Source organism: Gracilinanus agilis, chromosome 1 (genome assembly GCF_016433145.1).
Source record: "Gracilinanus agilis isolate LMUSP501 chromosome 1, AgileGrace, whole genome shotgun sequence".
In the NCBI taxonomy this organism is placed as follows: domain Eukaryota; kingdom Metazoa; phylum Chordata; class Mammalia; order Didelphimorphia; family Didelphidae; genus Gracilinanus; species Gracilinanus agilis.
The window spans coordinates 600,534,691-600,552,508 of record NC_058130.1 but is presented as its reverse complement, the minus strand read 5'-3'; positions in this window follow the sequence as shown (position 1 = coordinate 600,552,508).

The window sequence follows — 17,818 nt, the reverse complement described above, 5'->3', positions numbered from 1 at the left end:
TCATTCCAAGGAAAAAAAATTCTTCATTATAGTTTTAAACTTCTCAAAAACATCTGAAGATCTCCTAATTCAGGGGTTCTTTACCTCTTTTTGTCTTATAGTCCCTTCCAGCATTTTGGTGAAACCTATGGACACATTCTCAGAATAATGTTTTTAAATGCATAGGATAAAATTCTTAGGATCACAAAGGAAATCAATTCTATTGAAATAAAGTTATAAAAATATTTGACATACCCTAGACTCAAGCACATTTGCTTAAGATTCTTCTTATTGGTGAGAAATATTTACTAGATACCTTCATGAAGGGGCTGAGATGGTGAGAATATGGGAGGCAACAGATTCTACTTCTGCCTTCCAGCTTCAAAGGTGGATTCCCTATGGTTCTGGGCTCTCTTATGGGAGGGGCTGCCCAGAGAGAGAGAAAGTCTCCAGCAAAAAGATAATATGTAAAGGAGCTGCTCCCTCTCAATCATATAAACAAGTTCCTGGATCCCGGGTTAAGAATTTTCATCCTTTTCTGTCTCAGATCTTTCTGCTACTATCATAGTTCCATTTTAGTTTATAGTCGCACATGAATTTAAAGACCTTATCATTTCTGACAGAAGACTGCTTTTGTGGTACATGAGTTTAAAAAATTTATGGACAGGAGTCTTAGTCAAGCTGTCACTATGGGGCCTTATCACCTTCTATCATGTAATCAAACGGAAAAGAGCCAATTCAGAATAATAAGGATGCCCTAAAGCAAACTATTGGAGAAGATTCGCCCAAAAAAATGTCAGTTTCTTACCATTAAATGTTTTGCTCCGTGTTTAACAACAGAATTCAGTCTAACTGATTTACTTAATTAGAAGGTAACTCAAGCCTTAGTTTTACCATTTCCATCCAGATTTATTAGAGGACTTATAGCACAAGCAAGAATGATTTTTGTGTGCTTCTCTGCCTTCATATACTCCTCACTCATTCTTACAGAAGAAAAGTTGTTCTAGGAGCTATAAAACTGGACCATGGTGATGGGTCTCACTCTCCAGCCTCCTTTTCCCATTGCTGAGTTTGTTCCGGGGCCTCGGTTTTGGGGCCAAACCCAAGCCAGTCATTCTTCTTTCCCCTCCTGATTCTTCTTCTGAGTTTCTGGACTTTACCACTATGTTCCATCAAGGCTATTATCTCTTCCTTCTGTGCCCCTCCTAACATGCTTTTCTGCTTCCTTCCATAGATTACTTTTCCCCCTTTAGAATGTAAGTTCCTTGAAGGCAGAGGCTATCTTTCTTTTTACTAGCATTTACTAGTATTCTTTTTACTAGTATTCTTTTACTAGTATTGGTATATACTTTCTATTTACTAGTATTTGACTAGTATTTGTATCCTCAATACAGGGGCTGGCTCAGCACTAAATAATGTTCATTGCTCTGCCTTGCCTTTGTATTTCTAATTTAGATTCCAGAATCTGTATCATAAAAAAGTCAAATGCAGATGGCAGGGAGTCCATAATCAATTGTAAAAACTGTCCTCTTCACCAGCTGCTAACAGTAGAATCTTTAGAAACATCTCCTTTAAAGATATTCATTGTTGATTCTTCAATCGGAGTTGAGTTTAAGAAATACAGAAATCACCCGAGGACTTCGTCAAGGCACGAAGCAATAATTCTTAAATGGTTCTAACCTCAGGAGCGAAGCTCCACCCATGAACATAGCACAACACACAAAGACAGTCTTGCACACTGTCACTCTTTGTTATTTAAAAAAAAAATAGATTATGTGGGGAGGGGTGCGGAGGGTTTTTATGAATCAATGCCAGATGTGCTTGATGGGGAAGTATAGTCATTTTTTATTGTTCTGGAATGCCTTAGTGTTTTGTGCCTGAAGCAGACGTTATAATTATATGTTGTGTTAATTTTGAGAGTAGTTTTGTCATAACAAGTCAGCCATGTTCCTAGTTCAATAGAAAAGAAGTATTGGCTTTGGGGGTAGAGGACCTGGATTCAAATCTCATTGCTGCCACTTACCATGTGTTTGACTTTGGCAAAATCATTTAACTTTCTTGCAGGGGACTCATTTTTCTACTGAACAAAGGGATTATCAGGCTAGATGGCCCTGAGATCTCTCCTCACTCCAAATACTCCAATCCAGCGATCCCATGGTTACTAGCATCCCACAGTTTTTCATACCCCTTTCCTGCACCAGCTAGAATGTTCACTTGTGGCTCCAAGAAGCTGTAGCCTGTACAGTGGCCAGACCCCCCAAAAACCACCTCAGCAGATGGGCTACACAAGATTGAGGGTAACTGTAAGACAATCATTTAGGGGCATGTGTACTCTAAACATGGGAAGACTTCCCCCTGAGGAATGGACAAAAAAGAACAGTTATTTTTCCCAGTGGCTATGAAGCCAACTGAAGCAGGTACTATGGAGAGCTTAGAGTCTAGTCAGCTACTGAAGATGCCAAAGTCATCTACTGCATCCCAGGACATCACTGGTACTCCTGACTTTGGTCTTGCCACTGGACTTGGATGGCTCTGAAAGAGAAGGTGAGGTTGATGACTTTGTGTAACTCTGCCTCACATAAATCCAATTCATGGGCAAGTCAAGACATAACCCGTGATGTCACTGATCCTCTTCCAAAATGAAGGATGAACAACAACAAAGAATAGAGCAGTGCCTAAGTCCAGAAAGACTACTCTTTGTAAGAGGGTTAGTGAACAGGACTCCTAAACAAAATCTTCATAATAAGGGCTTATATTTAAAACTGTAACTTATATTCACACTCTTATCTGATCATCACCAGAACTTTTTCTTAGGTAGAAAAATATTACTATCCCTCTTCTATGAAGCTAAAAGGAGAGACTGAGGTTCAGAGATGCTGAGTGATTTATTTCCCCCTGATTGCACTTCATTGAGGGTTAGAGCCAAGGTGATCTGAAAGCCAGACTTTCTACTCCAGGTCAAGGGTACTACTACACATAATAGCTCTCATGGTGAAGTTTGAAGAGGGTGCTGGACATAGGCATGCTCAGAATAAATTAAATTAAATTAAAGCTTGAAATTTGGAACTTTAAAAAATATTCTATGGGTGAAAATTTATTAAATTCTTGCTTGGTACTGACTCTTCATATCTGATTTCACTGTGACCCCATTTGGAGTCTTCTTGGCAAAGATACTACTAGAGTACTCTTTTCTTTTCCAGATCAATTTACAGATGAGGAACTGAGGTAAACAGGATTAAGTGACTTGTCCAGGGTCACACAGCTAATGTCTGAAGCCAGATTTGAATTCAGGAAGAAGAGTCATCCTGATTGCAAACCCTGTACTCTATCTACTACACCACCCAGCTGCCTCTACGACTATTTTTTTCCATCAAACTAAAGAAACTAAACTTTTGTATTTTAAAGGAAAGTTTAAGTAAAAACTTTAAAAATGAGACACAAAGGCAGCTAGATAGTACAATGGATAGACCTCCAGATTTGGACTCATGGAGGACCTGGGTTCAAATCTGACCCCAGACACTTCCTAGTTGTGTGATTCTGAGCAAGTCACTCAAACCCAATTGCCTAAAGAGTCTCTCCACTCTTCTGCTTTAGAATTGATACTTAGTATTGATCCTATCAGAGAAGATAAAGAGTTTTTAAACAATGAGACAGAAAACACCACCTAATAATGAGACATGAGGGTGCACCAGGACCCTCTTGACACCCCTGAATGCACAATTAGAGATGGATTTGTGTTCAGAAGCCCTGAATTCAAATAAATCTGACTCTGCTACCTGTATATTCTTGATAAAGTTATTTAACCTAACCTTTGTGGGTGCCAGTCAATCAATTTATTAAGCATATGTTGGATACTCTGTTGGATGTGACAAAACCAAAAGCAAAACAGTCCTTTGTTGAATACATGGAGCTCCATAGGTTGCAAGGTACACTCTACCAGTCTACCATCCCTCAGATGGCTACTTGACACGTTATCCTATTAATTCAAATTTGGAGATCTCTTCACCTCTCCTGCCTTGGCCCCTCAGAACCCACCAGGATCTTCCTTCTCCAACAATAGATTTCAAGGACACTTGGTCATTGCTATCTGCTCTAATGAAAGCTGAACTCTTTCCCTCTATGTTTGTGGTCACAATTAGAATAGAGCTCTTTGAGAATAGAGACTGTCTGATTTTTCTCTGTCTCCCCAGTGCTTGGCTCAGTGATCAGCACATAGCAAAGGCTTCACAAATGGTTTTCTCTTCCATTCCAGGAGAAAGACGAGGACTGCATATATATATATCCCTGAGTTATCTGCATAAAAATGATAGATGAAGCCAGTTCCTCGCAATAAACTGTAGGAGGTTGTCTAGGTAGAGGAAAATGGTGGCTAGGAGCAAAGAGGAAGAATAAGGCAGTGGTTTGTGAGTGTGAAGAAAGCCAAAGCACAGACTCAGTCATCCCAGGAGGAAGTCACTCACTGCTTGTATAATGTGCTTTATTCTAAATTGTGCTTTTTGGGGGGCTTTTGAAAGGAAGGCAATAAAACCTTTTAGGCAGCATTTCACACGCTATTTTTGGATCAAGCAGTCTCCCACAAGCAGTCTGAGCTCTGATCACTTGGAACAACTGCAGCCAGATCTGTGGGTATGTTCTGTGCTCCCTGGGCCTCATTAGCCTCTGATTTCAGCAGCCCGTCCTCAGAAACTGAACCTGCCTACTTTTTCCTTACAGGTCAATTAAGCAATTACCAGCCCCTATTCCCCTCCACAAATCAACCGAGACTATCCCTGCCTTTATTGCTCTATTATTCTGCCAGCCTTGTAGAGTGCTAAAATTATTTCTTTTTCTTTTTCTTTTTTTTTTTCTTTTATCAGCAGCAAAAGTCAATCCCTGAAAAGATGTGACTGAATCTTTCCTAAGTTGCTATCAGTTGAAATTGAGACCAGGCAGGCCCAATGCTTTACATATGTGCATCTAAGACCAGGTTTTATGGCACCAAGCCTATTACATGCCAGACAGTCAGTATAAGTCAGTACTGGACACAAACAAAGGAAGCCTGAAAAGCTGGTCTAGGCTTGGATTTTAAGATGGCAGGGTGAGCTGTCAGAAAACAAGAGGGAGAAGAGAGAGAAACAAAACTCTAATTGAAAAAGTTTATTGGGTTAGCTAGGTGACCCGGTGGATGAAGAGGGCAGGTAGGATCCAGAGGTAAGGAAATCAAGGAATCTTTCCTTTTATTTCTAGAAAGGTCACTTTTTTCTGGAATAGGGAGGTAGTTTACTCTTCTGAATAGATACTGACAGCTTTGCAAAATGGCATCTAATTTATTGAAGAGTTTGAAAGGAAAGAAGGAATCACCAGAGCTTAGATGCTAAAATAAAGCCAACTTATTTTCCAAACTGTCCAATATCAACAGCCAAATTTTGAGCCAAGATCAACAGCCAAGTTTTGCATCATTTTTCTTTTTCTGACTCCAGGCACAAATGACTTTTCGCTGGTAACAGATTTAATTCAACAGTCTTTTCAGTTCCTGTTAAATGCAGAGTAATGTACTTTGTTGTGAAAGGAGATTTTGTACAGAGTTTATGTACACCAGCTCCTACCTTCAAGGAGTTTACCGACCAGCACTTCATTCCACTTCACAACTGTGTGACCTGCTTAGCTTAGATGGGCTAGCTGCCTATGTGGTATGATTTGAGGGGATCCCTCCTCACTACCCAAATTGCCCTGAGACCTGCCGTAGATTACCTCACTTTTTGATAACACTATGTGGTATGATTTGAGGGGATCCCTTTCCAAAATATTTGTTGTTGTTCAGTTGTATTAGACTCTTCATGTCTCCATTTGGGGTTTTCTTGGCAAAGATGTCATTTCTTTCTCCAGTTCATTTTATAGATGAGGAAACTGAGGTAAACAGTGTTAAATGACTTGCCCAGGATCACCCAGCTAGGAAGTGTCTGAAGCTGGATTTGAAATCATGAAGAGGAGTCATACTTGAATCCAAGCTCAATGTACCACCTTGCTGCCCAAATATCCCTAACCTGGTACAATGACTGCTATTCTTATTATAACTCTATTAGAGTTAAAAAAAATAATCAGAGAGCAATGAATACACAAAGTCATGGAATGCCAGAGCTGGAAAAGAACCCCAAATCCTTTTAATTTTATTGTGGTTTAGAGAAAGCAAGAGACTTTTCCAAGATGATACCTTTCATTCATGAAATACCCAAGACTAGAGGTCAGATCTTATATTTCTGGACTACCTGTTTCTTTTTACAAGTGATACTGTCCCTCATTGACGGAAAAATACCTCAGGGTGAGTTAGTACACTAAACTTAATATTATTCATTAAGTGAATTAATTTATTAGTTCATGTCTAAGAGGAGAAAAGATGAAAATATCCATAACTTTTGCCAGAGGGGAGCTAACAGAGTCAGGCTACCTAAGGACAGCTACAAGTGATTTCTGTAGCAATGGGTTGGTACCCAGGGAATTGGACCCTGCGCAAGGGTAGGGTCGATGAGGGTTATAGAAGACTCTAAAAAAAGATGTGGAAGAACCTTGGCTATTTCACAACTTTTTCATGAGGATGTCTTGATTTGTTTCGGTTGTATCCAGTTCTTTGTTCTTAGCTGTTGTTTTTTTCTTCTAAATCCTTACTTTCTCATTCAGTAAGAATTTTAAGACAGAAAGGCAAGGGTTAAGCAAATGGGTTTAAGTGATTTGTTTAGGGTCATACAGCTAATCAGTGTCTGAGACCAGATTTGAACCCAGGTCCTTCTGACTCCAGACCTGGCACTCTATCCACTGTACCACCTTGCTGCCCTGTGTATGATTCTTTGTGATTCCACATTTAAAGTTTTCTTGGCAAGGGTACTATAGTGGTTTCCCTTTCCTTCTCCAACTTTTTTTTTTAACATTTATTAATAATCATTTTTAACATGGTTACATGATTCATGCTCCCACTTTCCCCTTCACCCCCCGCACTCCCCCCACCCATGGCTGACGCACATTTCCACCGGTTTTGTCATGCGTCCCTGATCAAGACCCACTTCCAAACCGTTGGTAGTTGCATTGGTGTGGTAATTTCGAGTCCACATCCCCAATCATGTCCACCCCGACCCATACGTTCAAGCAGTTGCCTTTCTTATATGTTTCCTCTCCTGCAGTCCTTCCTCTGAATGTAGGTAGCATTCTTTACCATAAATCCCTCAGAGCTGTCCTGGGTCATTGCATTGTTGCTGGTACAGGAGCCCATTACATTCGATTCTGCCACAGTATAACAGTCTCTGTGTACAATGTTCTTCTGGCTCTGCTCCCCTCGCTCCTTCTCCAACTTTTTTGACAGATGTGGAAACTGAGATAGAGTTAAGTGAATTGCTCAGGGTCGGTCACACAATTAGTAAGTGTCTGAGAATGGATTTGAACTTATAAAGACAAGTCTTCAGATTCCAAGACTAATGTTCTATCCGTTGTCCTACCTGTCTGCCATATCTGTAATATGACAGAAGAGAAAAAAAAGAACTCTAGCATATATGTTTTTACTGTGTTAATAGGAAATTTAGGGTTTTAAAAAACAGATTTTTTTTTTGCTATATGCTATCTTTACATTGCCTAAATTTCCCCCTGCAAAAATAGTAAGAGAAAAAAAATCAGCAATACTGATCAATACATAAAAATAAAATTTTGATGTTACACTCAGGTTTCTACATCTGTGATCATGTTGCCTATCTTGGCAAAGGAATGAGAGGAAATAAGACCTATGTTATAAAAGCTCCCAGGCAATTTCCTTTAAGTATTATCCTTGTTCAGATGGTCACATCAAAGTCCTATAAGTTGTGGCTGCTACATGGACTGCAAAATATCATATCTTCTGGGAAAATAAAGTCATTTTTGCCATTTCAAAGGGCTCAGCTGACACCTGACAGGAGACATTGTCTTGCTGCTAGCTAGCATATATGCTACTGGCACAAAACTCCAATCTTGGGACCCAGAATTCACAGGCACAAAACATTCAAGCATTCAGAGCTGAGGCTGATATTGTCATTCCTATTGGAGATGAGCTGTGAATCACTTTCCCACTGAAATGTTTTGAAAATCCAGAGTGTGTGTGTGTGTGTGTCTGTGTGTGTGTGTGTGTCTGTGTGTGTGTGTTGTGTGTGTCTGTGTGTGTGTTGTGTGTCTGTCTATATCTCTGTGTCTCTATGTGTGTGTCTATGTATCTCTGTGTGTCTGTGTCTCTGTAAGTGTGTTTGTGTGTCTGTCTTGTATGTCTGTATTTCTTTGTGTGTCTCTGTGTCTGTTGTGTTTGTGTCTGTCTTGCAAGTCTGTGTGTCTGTATGTTTGTGTCTGTGTGTGTCTTATGTGTCTATGTCTGTGTGTCTGTGTCTGTGTGTCTCTATATGTGTGTCTGTGTATCTCTGTGTGTGTCTATGTATTTGTGTGTGTTTGTGTCTGTGTGTCTCTGTATATATGCTTGTGTGTCTGTCTTGTGTGTCTGCGTGTGTGTGTGTGTGTGTGTGTGTGTGTGTGTGTGTGTGTGGCCCCTAAACCCCTTCTTGAGCTTAGGAATCAGTAAAAACAAAAACATTTAGTCCTTAAGATTGATTTTTCCTCATCAATAAGTTTAGTAAGATTAATCCAATTAGCTTCTGACCCGCAAGCTTCCTTGACTCTAAATGTACTCTGGGTAAGGAGAACATTTAACTAAAAGACAAACTAAAGCTACATGCTTTGAGAAGCTTCTGTGGATCTGAAATGGGGGGAGGGGAGGAAATAGTAGTCTTTAAAGTAAACGGTATAGCAAGAAAGCTAATTGCATCTAAGATGCCCATAAAATCAGTGGCATGATTGTGTGGGAGAAGAGAAGGATTATAAAGTCAACGAGAGGACAGGACAGAAAGCAGTTATGATTAGAGAGCTGATTGAGGATGACAGAGAAGAAGAAACACTGACCAGATTTAAACAAGAACTATGACGCTAGGTGGTATAGTGGACAGAGTTCTGGGCCTGGTGTCAGAAAGACTGATCTTGAGTTCAAATCTGGTCTCAGACTAGCAAGTCTCTTAACCCTGTTTACCTCAGTTCCTCATTTGTAAAATGAACTGGAGAAGGAAATGGCCAATCACTCCAGGATCTTTGCCAAGAATACCCCAAGTGGGGTCATGAAAAGTTGGGCAGGAGTGAACAATAGCTATGCCAGTAATCTCGGATCTTTTTTTATTGCACACCCCTCTTAGGAGAAAATTTTGAATATGTCTGGCTGATATATGTATATTTACATATTTCTAAGTTATATATGCTACACTATGTACTACAATAATAATAATTACAATTATATACACTATAAAACTTATTAAATATGATTTTTTAAAGGATGAAATAATATTTTTTCTTAGCCACCTCTGGAGAAAGAACTAATAAATAGAAATAAGCAATACATAGTTTTATATATACTTTTTTTTTGTCCAATGATGCCTTTTCTAGTTCAGGGAGTAGAGTAGGGTTGGAAATACCTGGGAACATTAATATAACAAACAAAGAAAAAAGTAATAGAGAATGACTGGATTGTTTATTTTTTTAGCAAGGAAGTGGCATGATCAGATCTGTGTACTTTAGAAAAATTACTTTGTCCTTTGTATAGAAGACAGATTAGAGAGGGGAGAGACACTTGAAGCAGGAAGACCATCCAGGAGTGGACTAATTGCAATAGTCAACAAGAGAAATGTTGGGGGGCCAGAACCAGGGTGTTGACTGGGTGAATAGAAAGAAAAGGGCATATCCCTCTGCCTTTTCCCAGAGAGTTGTCCATTATAACAAAATTTAAAAAAAAAAATAGTAAAAGAAAAAAATCAGCAATATGGATCAAAAGATAATGATGATGTATCCAGGATTCCAAATCTGGTAAAGGTAGAAATGATAAGATTTGGCAACTGATTATATAAATCTGGGAAGAGAGAGGCGTTGAAGATGTTGCTGAGATTGTGATCCTGAGTAGGATCAGAAGGATAATAGTGCCCTCAACAGTAATAGAAAAGTTTCAAAGGGAAACTACAGTACATTCAAGGTGAGTTGGGGAGCAGAATTTGGGAATACTAAGATGAAGGCAGGAAATATTACCTTATAATTGTGGCTGCAGGTGCCTGGTCACAGTCAGGTTATAACCATCCTGAGGAGCTGATATCTAAAGGAGCCATCACAGGACAGCAGTGGGAGGAGTGTTGAGCCACAAACAATAAAGTGGATGGTGTAGTTTCTTTGGAGATAGGCTAATGAAAGACTCCTTTGGGAAAGGTGGGATGTGATACAACTTCTAAACCTTATTGGTTGATTATAAACCCTTGGGATTGCTGTACTAGGCCTCCACTTTGGGGAATACTGCTCTCTTCATGAATAAAGATAGCAACATGGTTCTATTCCTCACATGTGGAAAGTACTCAATAAGTATTATTTGTTGAAAGAATGCCCTGATCCATTCATTTACCCTCATGTTTATTCATTCCAACAGTTAGCACAGATCACTCTTCATACAGTTAATTTGACTGCTGCAATTGGTTTTAATTATTGTATGAGAGGGGATATCAGATAGATGGGGGTGAGCTCTGGTGACCCCCACCTGACTGTAATATGTGGGCCAGTTACTCACCCCTCCTATTGGAAAGATCTTTGGGGGTGTAATTCATGAGGGGGCCTCCCCAAAATGGAAGAGTTGTTGAGGAGATGATAAAGGAATGTGTTAAGAATAGTTTGAGACCTAAATGGACTTTTTCCAGTACCCAGAGCCACTGATGTAAGCTAAAACCTCCCCAGTTTCCCCAATCAGTTCTCCCTCCAAGCTGGAGTAAAATGTTCTTTTCCACCCTTCAACCACCCAACACACCACCCACTCCCAAGTCACTAATCCAAACTCTGACTAAAGTAACTAAACAGGGATTTATTTGAGGTTAGAGGAATTCAAGGATTAAGGGAAGGATTGTGGGGATTCTGGACGGATAGAGGGTAAAGGATCAGCTTCTCTGAGTTTCTCTCTCTGGGGTGAGCAGTCCTGGAATCCTTCTGTAGCTCTTGTCCAGTAACTGTCTCAAGCCCCAGTAATTCCTAACCTATAAACTAGTTAACTAAACTGAGGGAATAACAAGGAGGTGGATAAAACAGATTCAGAAGAACCCTCAGAGCCCACTCCTCCCGGGGGTCCAGGCTCTTTGGCCAAATGGACTAACTACTATGTTTATCTGTTCTCAGATGGCAAATGGTGTTGGTAGATCAATTGAGATGATTGGCTAGTTATAGCAGTTGTGACACTCAAGGAAATCCTCTATTTGGGGGGTTCGGGAGCACCAGGTTCTCACAGGATCACCATCTCCCATCTCCTTCTCTGACCCATCCAAGGTTCAGTCAGTAGTGTGGCAGCAGTTGGGATATCTTCCACAGAATTCTCCTCTTCACTCTGGCCCCTTCCCAACAGTCATTTCCTCATGATTCTTCCTGGGCTTGTTCTGAATTCCACCTCGGAGGTGCATGCCTTGCTTGGCTTTCTTCACTTAAATTCAACCAGTCTGTTACATTAGGAAGACATAGCATGGCATAGCACAGAACAACGGGAATCCGAACACCTGAGTTTCCTGGGTCCAGTCTTTAGTACCTGCTTGAACTTGAGCAAAAGTCATTGTCTCTTTCTGGGCCTCAGTTTCCTCATGAGTGAAATGAAAGGGTCGAACTAAGTCATCACCACTCCCTCTAAATTTCCAAATCCTATGAAATGAACACTGACTACATTTTGGCTTAGCTTACAAGACAAAAAAAGACATGGGAAAGTGACCAAATAACTATCTTTGTTTTCCAGGAGTTTGGCAATTATGATATTGGAAAGAAGCCCTTTACATGTTAGATAAAGAAAAAAGACTCTGATGGCTAAGGGACTCTATCCTCCCTCCCCCAAATTTGTCCCTAACCTACAATAATCATGGGTTTCAGTACTGATTCTGAGCTTAAGGGAAGTACGGTTTTTCTTCTTCTTTGTTCTATCTGTCCTTGGTCCAGCCCATTTCCCCAATACCATCTGGCTAGTCAGAAATATTATACATAGTAAGACCTACATGGAATTATGAAGAGCAAAATGAGCAGAACCAAGAGAACATTATATACAGCAACAAAAATAATGTTTGAAGAGTGACTTGTGTGCTTCCACCTCCAGAGAAAGAACTGACAAGTAGAAACAAGCAAGACATAATTTTATATATACATATATCTTTTTGTTAAATGATGACTTCTTTTGTGTAGGAAGTAGACTAATGGGGGAGATACCTGGGACTTTTAATGTAAAAAACAAACAGTAAGTAAAATTTAAATTTTAAAAGAAAGTATAAAGGAGTCTAGGCTGAAAGCTACCAGGTTTTCTCATGTATGCCAATGTAGCCAGGCATAAAAATTATTTCTTTGGTTTTTATCCTCCCAGGAATTAAAGTGTTCCTCCTGTGACTGCTTATAGGCAAGCCAAGAACCACAACAAGGTGTTTTCTATTGCAGGTCACCCAGATCTACAGAAGGATCTTTGTGGAATCATGCCTCATTTTTTCAGTCACGTCTAACTCCCTGGTTGCCCTATTTGGGGTTTTCTTGGTAAAGATACTGGAGTGATTTGCCATTTCCTTCTCCAGCTCATTTGATAGATGAGGAAACTGAGACAAATGAGCTTAATCTGGAGTAATGGAGTAGATTTCAGGGTGTCCTTGAATATGATGGGGGGAGGGGAGGATAATATTTTTATTTCCACATAGTTATGGGGTTTTATAATTATTTGTATTTTATTTTATGAATTTAAAAACATTATTCTGTGCATATCTTTTGATCCAATAATTATTGGGTCTGTATCCCAAAGACATAAAAAATGGGAAAGGACCTCTTTGTTACAAAAATACTTAAAGGTGGGCTTTTTGTGGTGGCAAAGAATTGGAAATTAAATGGATGTCCCTCAATCGGGGAATGGCTGAACAAATGGTGGTATATGATGGTGAGGGAATACTATTGTGCTATAAGAAATGATGAACAAGGTGATTTCAGAAAGAACTGGAAAAGGCCTGCAAGAATTAATGCAGAGTGAAATAAGCAGAACCAGGAGAACATTATACACAGTAACTGAAATATTGTGGAATGATCAAATGTGATAGACTTTGCTAAGTAACAGCAATACAATGATCCAGGACAATTCTGAGAATTGATGAAAAGAATGCTACCTACCTCCAGAGAAAGAACTGTTGGAGTAGAAATGCAGATGGAAACATATAATTTATCACTTGCTTATATGGGCATATTTTTGGGGGTTTTGGTTCTGTATGATTATTCACTCACAAAAATGAATGATATGGAAATATGTTTTGTATGCTAATACATGTATAACCCAAATTGAAATGCTTGTCAGCTCTGGGGGGGGGGGGAGGAAGAAGGAATAAGAGAGGGAGACAATATGGATCATATGGTTTTAGAAAACTTACGTGGAAAATAATTATATAAACTAACTAACTAACTAAATAACCATGGGGGGGGAGGGAAACAACATTATTCTGGGAAGGGGTCCATGGACTTCAATAGACTGCCCAAGGGGTCCAGGGCATAAAAAACCATTAAAAGCCTCCAGTGTTGGGAGATTTGAATACTCTCAATTGCCTGAGAGATTCTCTGGAACCTAATAGAGCTAATAGGGAGAAACTAGAGTTCTCTGTCAGCTCTTGACCAAGTGGAGAAGTTTCACTTAGGTGGGGAAATACCATTCTGAGATGGCCAGTGGTATGCTGGTAAATGTTTAACAGGCAAGATACACTTTTAAATTGAAACTGCATTATTAACACTTTCTTCATCACTTTCTTAAGACTAAGGAATCAACAAAACTGTAAATCAAACCCTGATTTGGAATGTTTTGTTGATTTCTGAGGTGTAAAATGCTCACAATGTAAATTTAACCATCAGCTCTCATAGCCTACTGCTACTGACCCCAGTGATACTGTGGCAGTACCTGAGAAGAGGAAAGGACATTTCATACTTATCATCTCTGACTTTGGTGTTGGTAACTGGGATAGTCAAAGGTTGAGAATGGCAATTTTCCCATTCTTGGACTTTTTTGTAAGGCCAGGCATCAGCAGGAACAGTTAAAAGAGAAAACATTTTCTTAAAAGAGAAGAGGCTTGAAGTTCCCTGCAATGAACATTACTGCATTAAACCTGTGGTGCAAAGAGAACCAAGTTTGCTGTCCAATGGGAAATGCCACGGGGGAGCTTCCCCTCTACACCAGGGTGTAATGTGGAAGGTATGTTCCAAAACAGAAATTTACTCCAGACAAGTGCTGATCATAGGACTTGACAATCAAACTGGTGGCATTTCGATGGAGAGAAATCTCCATAATAGATCCCTAGGGTCAAGAAAAACCACAACAAAATGCTTTCTATTGCAGGTCACTGAGACCTATGGAAGGAATTTTGAGGGATTATGCCTACTTTCTGTGTGTTCAGTCATTTCAGTTCTGTCCAATCCTTTGTGACCCTATTTGGGGTTTTCTTGGCAAACATACTGGTGTGGTTTGCCATTTCCTTCTCCAGAACATTTTACAGATGAGAAACAGGGGACAAATAGGGTTGAATGACTTGGCCAGGGTCATATAGCTGGTAAGTGTCTGAGGCTGGATTTGAACTCTGTAAGTTAAGTCTTCCTGATTCCAGGTCTGGCAGTTTCTCTACTATGCCACCTGTCTTCTGCTGGTTGGATAGCAAAACTTTGGGAATGGAGGTGATAGGGAGAAGGACTTGACTTGCTACCAGAACTAATAAGACAATGAAGGAGAGGACACCTACTTGCCTAGTCTGTACTATTGCTCCATGGAAGTTCTCTTTCTTTCCTTAGAGCTCATTTAAAGATATCTGCTTTGCTTACTTCCTATTAATAAAATGGTGGTGAGGGATTATGGTTATTCACTTTGTATATGTAGAAGAAATGGGGGGGGGGGACACCCATGATATGTGACTTTGGAGAAAATATATTATTCCCAGAAAGAGTAACCTTATAGCAGGGCAGCTAAATACTTAGTGGATTGAGAGGTAGGTCTAGAGATGAGAGGTCCTGGGTTCAAATCTGACCTCAGATACTTCCTAGCTGGGTGACCCTGGACAAATCACTTAATTCCTGTTGCCTAGCCCTAACTCTTCTGCCTTGTGAACAATACATAGTAATGATTCTAAGACAGAAGGTAAAGGTTAAAAAAAATTAAAAAGAGCAACTTTAGAGGCAAAAGAAACAGAACTACAGGTTTGGGTAAAGAGAGGCCCTCAGCTTAGGAAGGATCAGCCTGAATTGAGACTGCCTTGAAAGAAAGCCTTCATAGGCTAAGAGGTTTATTACCCAAACATGAAATTCTAATATGACTAGCTAGAGAAAAAACTAACAACAAAAACACTTTGATCTCCCTGGAATAGAGCTGGTCTTGGGCAACTCCCTAGACTTCAAGGATAATAATTCTCCCCCTCAAATTGCCTGGGATTCTGTCCCTATTCCTCAGCCTCTCTAGTAAGGAGCATGGCCAAGTTGCCTCCCCTAATAGGCTGATTGAACCTCCTCTTCACCAGAAATATCTCCCAGAGATTGTGCAAAACACTCTGTGTGTGTGTGTACCACCCTTTGTTCTGACCTTTGCTACCTACTGGGCAATTGTCCATCAGCTGATGTTAATGAAACTTTTTCTCTGATTTATTCAGACAGACCAAGATGGGAGGAGTTACTCTCCCAGGGTCTTTGGACCTCTGGGTTGAGGAATTCCTTAACATATTTAATACCAGACATTTTTGCTGTATCGGTTAGATTTTTAATACCCTTATCTTCTGTCTTAGTGTTGATTATTTTTAAAATATATTTTATTTTTAAAAACCCTTACTTTCCACATTAGAATCAATACTACACTGTATATTGCTTCCACATCAGAAGAGAGGTAAGGGCTAAGCAATGGGGGTTAAGTAACTTGCCCAGGGTTGCATAACTAGGAAGTGTCTGAGGTCAGATCTGAACCCAGGGCCTCCTGTCTCTAGGCCTGGCTCTCAATCCACTGAGCCACCTAGCTGGTTCCCTTAGCATCACTACTGAGACAGAAGAGCAGCATGGGCAGGGTATTTGTGGTTAAATGACTTGCCCAGGGTCACACCGCCAGAAAATGCCAAGGCTAGATTTAAATCCAGGTCATCCTGACTCCAGACTTGACTCTCTATCCACTGTGCTAATTAGCTACCCCTGTACTAATTAGTTTTGCTGAACTTTTTTCATATTAAAAAAAATCTTTGTTATAAGAAATGGCTTTTTTTTTTTAAAAAAAAACCCTTACCTTCCATCTTGGAGTTGATACTGTGCATCGGCTCTAAGGCAGAAGAGTGGTAAAGGTGGGCAATGGGGGTCAAGTGACTTGCCCAGGGTCACACAGCTGGGAAGTGTCTGAGGCCAGATTTGAACCTAGGACTTCCCATCTCTAGGCCTGGCTCTCAATCCACTGAGCCACCCAGCTGCCCCCAGGAATGACTTTTTTCAATGGAGAAAGAGATGAATTTATTGGAAAATGCCAATGATGTAAACAAAGTTACAAATTAAGTTTTTAAATAAATTAATATTTAATAAGTAATATGTGTGCAGCATAATAGTAAATACGTTTCAATAAGCAAATTGCATTCTGTGATGTGGCAAACTAACTGACGTAAAAAGGGGCGTTTGATCCCAGTGTACTGAGGAGATGTCATGCATGAATTTAATCAGGTTTCTTGGTTGGAGGCTAACAATTAGAGAAGACTCTCCCCAAGGGTACCTGAGTCATGAGAATCTCTGACAAAAAGGTTCCAAGGAACTTCCTTTGCAGCCTTTATTTTCATTCCATTTCCTTTCCAAATCCAAGTTAGAGAGTAGAAACTGGTTCATGGGATTGTTGGCAAACTCATCCAAACTCCTTTTTCCAGAGGTTGAGGTTTGGCTGGGTCCAGTTTCCCTTTGAAATGAAAAGGAAACAACACCCTTGTGCCTGTGAAAGAAATTTAATCCAAATGTTTGCTTCATTTCCCTATCAAAATGCTATTTGCTTGCTGATATTTAATGTCCACATACCTTTCCATTGTAAACAAGTTAAAACTGCAAGAGATTTGACTTTGGCTGCAATTTCGCTTTGTGCTAAAGGCTCAAGTAAAGTCTAAACTAAAATCAGCATTCTCTAAGCCCTGGGCTGGAGCTGTTGTTGGCACTGAAGGACCTCTCAGTTACAGAAAATCAAGGGGGGAAAAATGCAGACACTTTGCCCCAAGTGATACTGAAACCACAGGGAAATGAGTCAACTTCTCGTGATCCCCAGCTATTCTCTGAGTCCCTGCTGTTTACCTTCTTGGTGGTGGACACACTTGCTTTTAGAACGCTGGCACAAAAGCTGGCTTAAAAGGCACGGAGGAAAGTGTAGACTAGGATGAAATGATTTAGCAAAGGCCATTTCCTGTCAGAGATGAACTCTCACCCTTACCAAAAGACCCTCTCCTCATCTTCAGTACAAAGCAGGACAGGAGGCAGCTGGATGGCTAAGTGGATTGAGAATCAGGCTCAGAGATGGGATGTCTTGGGTTCAGTTCTGGCCTCAGACATCTCCTGAGTGACCCTGGGCCTGTCACTTAACCATTAACCTCATTGCCTAACCCTTATTGCTCCTCTGCCTTGGAGCCAATATTTAGTATTTATTCTAAGACAGAGGGTAAGAGTTTAAAAAAAAAAAAAAGCAGGGCAGAGGACAAGGGGAATTGTGTAAAAAAGGTTGGTAGAGAGAACTGAAAGTTTATCTGAGAAGAAAGGTCAGCTACAAGAG